A 6000-nucleotide genomic window follows, 5' to 3' on the forward strand; every position below is an offset into this window, starting at 1 on the left:
TCTTGTAGTACAAGTTTCCTTCCAAGGCTAAATCAGAAACACAAACTCTACAAATCCCTACCTCTCTACCTTCTCCAGATACCACCAAAACTGATGCAATGCACAGAAGGGGAAATTCTCAGTAGTTATGTGGAACATTAACACCTGTAAATGGTATCCTCTCTCTTGAACCCTATATAATTTGTCATGATAGATGGGAGGGAAAGAGAAGACAAAAAAGCACCAGAGGCAACAGTTATTAGCACTATAGAGGTTACCTTTGGCTCTTCTTGTTTCATAGCTAAAAGAGACAGCCATTTACTCTCATTAAGTTTCCAACAAACCAAACTTCAGTGTTTTTAAGTTATAAAGAACATAAGTGCATAGAAGAGAACCATTCAGCATTCCTTACTATCTCCCCCTTTCTAAGACAACAGGAAACTGTGATCAAATCAAAAACTTTCACTGAAGGTAAATGAACTGCAAGCAATCTATGTGAGTCAATAAAATCAGAGTCTGTATCCCTAAATTTGCAAACATGGTGAGTTACTTGGAAAAATAAATGAGGTCTTATTACATGAAACCCACAAAATACCTGTTTCTCAATCCCACCATCTCAGAAATTAAAAAAAAAAAATAGATGGCAGGCACTGCAAAGCCCTTTTAACTATGAGTTACAATGTATTCCAAAGTACTTCACTATCCAAAAGCCAGCACATGCATTACTAGTTCACTACTCATTAAAATCACTGTGTAGCAAGGGCATCAGGACATAGAGTATTAATAATTTCCTCTTTCTGGACCAGTTGCAGACACAGGCATTTGCCAGCTCTAAAATAGAGCTACAGAGGTCCATAGAGTCCAACATCACAAAACATCTGTCCCTAGCCACGCAGGTGTTGTGTGGGGGCAGGTGGGAGGGTGATACTTAGCACATCAGTAAGAAGCACCATCTTGCCTTCACCATTACAAAGGAGCATCTGCTGTCATCCAGTTCCACCAAGTGATGGACTGGATTTTCCGTAACTCCTTGCTGCACAAGGAAGGCTTCATTAGGCTTAGCAGCACAGGACAGGTAGACACCTATTCTAAATCATGACTATCAACTGCATTTCACCAATAGAGTTAAATCACCAAGAAGAAACGAGGCTGCAGATTCTGTAAGTTTGTGAATTCTTCACATGCTGCTCAACCCTGATGGCAGGCACTAGGTGCCCATGAACCTACCCACAACCGCACCATGTCCTACAAAGCAGCAGAGCAGTACTCATTTGTTAAAATATTCTTTAGCTCCTTTTAAGAGGCTACCTTGGACCACTCATGTTGTCAGTAGTATGAGACAAATCTGGGAAGCTCATTATCTGAAAGTCAATTAGTAATTCTGGTGTATTCTGAGACAGCCAACCCAATTACAAACAGCTTTCACGGCAGCGCAGCAAGCCACCACAATAACAAAAGGAACTGTTGACTTGGCAACATCAGTCTTCTATCAATCTAAAATAATGAGTGTCCAGGCAGTATGAGTAACCTGAATCTGCAGTGGATTTAGGACCAGAAGTTGTGTACTCCGGTGTGAGAAGACTGGGACAAATTCTTTGCATGGGTCCATGAAGCTTCATGGCCACAGGCCGCTGTTTTGTGTTTGCAGTAGGGCACAATCCTAGAATGTGATAGCAGTGTCTGTTCCAGACATATCTGCACAGTGGTGGCAACAGGGTGACAACCACAGACTCACAAAGTCTCCCACCTTTGTCTCATATGCTTCCACACAGTCCTCCTCATCCAGCACATATCCCTACCTTGGTAACTAAAAGGATATTCCAGTGCTTTCTGTACTGAGAGATGCCCCTGCCTTGCATAGGAGTTGGGCTGCAGCTGAACCTCCACCAGTACTTATTTATTCCATCTGCTGCTGCAAAATCCCACAGCAGAGTTGTAACTTGGATTAATAAAATCAAATGTGACAGTGGAGTAAATTAACTTAGATTTTGAAACAGTACAGGGAAGACCCAAAATACATTACAGAGCAGTTCCTAGAAGGGGAGGTGAATGACATTTGGTAATCAGCCAAATGTGCTCACAAACCCAACCCTGTACATGATACCCACGTGCAGAGCATAACCGAAGGTGCTACAGGAAACAGAAGGGCAACCACATTCTGGAAGCTGCCCAAAGAGTGCTGGGATAGGGAAAGGACAACTTGCCTATCCAAGCACAGAGGCCAGAGAAGCACACACATGAATTGATGAGTTCAGACACTTAAACATACAGCATATCAGAAAGAGGAGACATCAGCATTCAATTTTATTGTCAGGTGTAAATAGTACAGAAGTAAGACTTCTACAGAAGAGACTCTGTTATTTAATGGGTGTAGAGTATATGTACTACATATATAACCTAATTTTCTACAGCTCTAATGAAGTGAAGAAGACTAAAGGGATCTCTGTTGCTTAATTTAAAGTCATCCATCTGAATGACAGATTTCCTGATATCACTGTTGTGAAATGAGTAACTACTAAATCATATAATGATAGAAAGAATTAGGTAAGAAAGGACCTCTGTAAGCTATCAGGTCCAACCTCTGCTCAGAGGTGACGTTGAGGACCATTTCAGTAACTTCAAAAACTCACCACATAAAAGTTAATGGTGGTGCTATAGAACAGTACATCCATAGTATGGTTTACTCTGCATAGTTTCCAGTGGTCAGACAGCAAGCAGTGGGAATTCTTATTTTATGACAGCATCAATCTCCATGCCATGATTTTCTTCAGTTGCCACTTGGACAATAGACCTTTTCATTATCTTGTTCTGTTGAGAAAGACTCATTTGCACTTTCTGGTACTGAATCTCATCTAGACATGAGAGTTTCCACAATGTGCCCAGAAGAGTAGCATGGGAAAACAGAGAAAATTCACTTTTACCATGCAGAGTAGGTATTTAAATGAAAGCATATATTATATGACATATGATACACATGTAGGCTGAAGTAGTCACAAACCATAACTGTTTACTGCAAACAGAAAGGTTTGAAAAAAAAAAAGGATGCAACAGTTCTGAAACTTATTTGCAAGTCACACTGACCTCAGAACCAGCACCACTGTAAATCAATAATTTGGGGATTAAACTCACTCCATTCCAAATACTCTTTGCTCATAAAGGAAATGCTAACAATGAGTAAACTGTATAAAAAGAGCTTGTTAATGATATCCACAATATAATTACATAGTACTTACTGTTTAACCCTCCTATGGAGATGGTTTATAAGTCATGAGAGGGTATTTAGATTTGATTAGCCTTTCCCTAGTTTGCCTGGATTGACTAAAACATCTCTTACCATCACAGCTGGGCCCCTGAGTCCCAGCTCATAAGCAGTAGAATGTACATTCCCGTGTTCATGAGAAATCCCAGTGAACAGACTCACATAATTAGGTGTGAATACTGAGTGCAGGATTAAGGATCTTAACTGCAGCTTTGTGTAACTGAGTGCTGCATTTTCTGAAGATATAAAATAAACTAAATTTAATTTGATGAAAAGCACAGTGATACACAGTACATGAGGAAAAGTTTAGAAAATCTTGTGCTTAAAGCTGAGACATCTACATGAAAAGCATAATACTCCAAAATTATTCTTTAGATTTTGTAGGATTTAATGGGAAAGCCATATGTGTATTTTACTTAGCTCTTGATTTAAGGAGAATTTTTTATGAGATGCGGTTTGGTAATTTCTTCTGAAGTAGTCAGCTGTCTGACAGAAGCACAGCTATAACATGTAAAACAATGTCACATTTTTAAAACCTCAGTCAGGATTATCCACCCTTTGAATGATGGTCCCACAAGCAAACCCAAGCATTTAGGAAACACTACATAAGTCAGCAGTTTGCATTCTTCTCTGTCAGTCAATATTCTACAGTTTAGCAGTGACAGAGGCCAGCTTCATGTGGTCATTAAAGATGCCATGATCATTTTTACCAGATTGGTGAGCACCGTCTCAGTAGGGCTTCCCGGGTAAGTATAGTACACTCAGCAAACCGTCCCCAGCTCTGGGACCACCTCCAGCAAACCAGGGCTCTCAGGAACCGCGGGGAGCCCCTACCCTGCATGTCCCAGGTGACCCCTAAAGCAGCCTAGAGCTACCTGTGGGCTGTACCCCGGCACGGGGAGGAGCCGCAGCCCGCGCTGCTGCAAACTGGTGAAGACACCTGCCGGCTACTCTCGAACACCTTTCTAAGCAAAGTTTGGTTCCGATGCTACACTGACTTTACAATACAGCGGGAGGGGGTTCCTTACAGCAGATACACTGTTAAATGTATTACTGCGGCATGCACGGGGAGGAGGATAAATGAAGAGTTTGCTCAGACCCACGCAGTCCAAAGGAAAGGGAAACCCTTCTCCTGCGGGCTGCACCACCAGCAGCAAACCTCTCCAGCGGGACCCAGCAAGCGAACATTCAACCCAGCCCCAGACGCCGCCGCGGCCCCTCGCCTCGGCCTCCCGCTCCCCGCCGGGCCCCCGCCGCCCGCGGGCCCTTCCCGGCCGCCCCCCACCCAGAGGAGCCCCCGGGGCAGGGCCGTCCCTGCGCGGAGCCTGGGGCGGGGTGCCGCCGGTAGTGCAGAGACCCGGGGTGGCAGCGATGCCGAGCCCCGCCGGGCGGCACGAGTCGCGGCAGGGTGCGGTGTCCCCGGGCGGAGCGCCGCGAACCCGCCTGACGGGCGGGAGAGGCGAGACGAGGCGGGGCAGGGCAGGCGGTAGAGCCGGGCTTACCTGAGGGGCTGGCGGCGCCGCTCCGCTCGGCGCGGGCAGCGGCGGCGGCCGGGAGCGAGCGCGGAGCCCCCTCCCCTCGGCGCGGCCCCGGACGGCGCTCCCCCGCCCGCCCCCCGGGAGCAGCCGCCTCCCGCCAGCCCCGTCCCCGGCGGCAGGAGCCCGGCTCAGCCCTACCGAGGGGAGGGAAAGGGGGGGACTCCCGCTATGGAGACACCGACTGCCCTGCCCAGACCTCCAGAGCCGGAGCGGCGCCGGGAGGCCGCGGGAGGAGCCGCGGAGAGCGGCGTTCCTCTCTCCTCAGCCGCCCCTGCCGTCAGGGACGCGATCCTGGTCCTTCCCCCTGTCCTGGGGTGACTTTATGATATTTGTATCCCAGCACACCCCCCTAAGGGGCACGAGCTGCCGTCCCGCTCCTTCCCGCCCGTCCCGTGTGAGGGACGCGGTCCCGCTGCTCTCCGTGGGCTGCTCTCCCGCTGCCTCCCCCTGCCCCGTGTATGGGACCCGGGCTGCTCTCCCGCTGCCTCCCCCTGCCCCGTGTATGGGACCCGGGCTGCTCTCCCGCTGCCTCCCCCTGCCCGGAGGAAAGAGAGGGAATCGACGGCTCCCGCGGGACACGGGCCGTCGGCCCTAGGCGTTCCCGCCGGGTCCCGAGGGACGCGGGGCCCGCTCCCTCCCGCCTGCCCCGTCAGGGACAGGGCCGGCCGGCCCCTCCGGGCTCCCGGCCCCGGCGGCCCCGGCCCGGCCCCACCGCCCCGCGCACCTCGGTCCCTCTGCTGGCTCCTCCCTGCCAGAGCTGCCCCTGCGCTGTGGCGGGCGGCGAGGGGAGCTCCCGCAGCCCCAGGAGCAGCGCCTGCTCCGGCCGAGCGGGCTCTCCCGAGGGGGCCGTGGGTGAGGAAAAGCGGTGCGGTTTCTGTCTGGCGGCTCAGCGCATCATTCCCCGGCCAGCGCCGTGCTCCCCGGGCCGCAGCCTTCCAGGGAAACCGACCAAGGGAAACGTCGGGGAATGGAAATCCCATTCCCGCGCGCAGGACCCGCGGGCCAAGGCAAACAGTCCCTGGTGATTCATGCGGTGTCCGCCACCGCGGCGAGCCGGTGGGAGTCTCCGTCGGGGAAAGCGCTGAGGGAAGCGTGAAATAAGCTGGCCCAGTAGCAGGGACCGTCGTTTCTTAGCTGACACAGCAGCGGCGCGGTCAATAGTCCGGGGGAAAAACTAAGTGTGGGGGTTTATAGCAACAGTTACGGTATTATGTATGAAGAAGG

At 50.3% G+C, this 6000-nt stretch overlaps 1 protein-coding gene across 6 annotated transcripts in view; it reads right to left on the reverse strand.

Moving 5' to 3' along the window:
- Positions 1–5554, reverse strand: part of MATN2 (matrilin 2) — a 69573-nt gene extending 64019 nt beyond the window's left edge. For 5 of the 6 annotated variants that reach the window (XM_014255653.2, XM_014255654.2, XM_014255646.2 and 2 more), the window contains exon 1: positions 4741–4816. The gene's annotated coding sequence lies outside the window, so the exon portion shown is untranslated. Of the gene's footprint in view, positions 1–4740; positions 4817–5500 lie in introns of those variants that run through there. The other variant, XM_014255649.2, reaches the window with a different exon arrangement.
- Between the last annotated feature and the right edge of the window lie 446 nt (positions 5555–6000).

This window comes from Pseudopodoces humilis, chromosome 1 (genome assembly GCF_049639895.1).
Source record: "Pseudopodoces humilis isolate 2021_Gansu_Grassland_sample_001 chromosome 1, ASM4963989v1, whole genome shotgun sequence".
NCBI lineage: Eukaryota > Metazoa > Chordata > Aves > Passeriformes > Paridae > Pseudopodoces > Pseudopodoces humilis.